The following is a 347-nucleotide window of genomic DNA, read 5'->3' on the forward strand; positions in this document are numbered from 1 at the left end:
TTTTCAAATCAAATTTTTTCAAACTTTCCTTTTCTTACCCATACTTTTCTACATAAATGCATCTCAACCTTTCATCATTCACTTTCAAATTTTCAAAAATCTAAAATCATTCTTCAAATCTCTCAAATCAATCCCAAATCTTGTTCAAAAACTCACCCTTCTCTCAAATTCTTTCCATATCTTCTCAAATCTTCTTTCAAATTTTTCTTTTTTTCGAAATCTCTCCTCCCCACTTTATAAATACACGTTTGGACCCATCATTCCTACACACCATTCGAATTTGCTCTTCTCTTCTCTCTCTTCTTTCCTTTCTTTTGCTTGAGGACAAGCAAACCTCTAAGTTTGGT

The sequence above is a fragment of the Arachis duranensis genome, chromosome 7 (genome assembly GCF_000817695.3).
Source record: "Arachis duranensis cultivar V14167 chromosome 7, aradu.V14167.gnm2.J7QH, whole genome shotgun sequence".
NCBI classification, from domain to species: Eukaryota; Viridiplantae; Streptophyta; class Magnoliopsida; order Fabales; family Fabaceae; genus Arachis; species Arachis duranensis.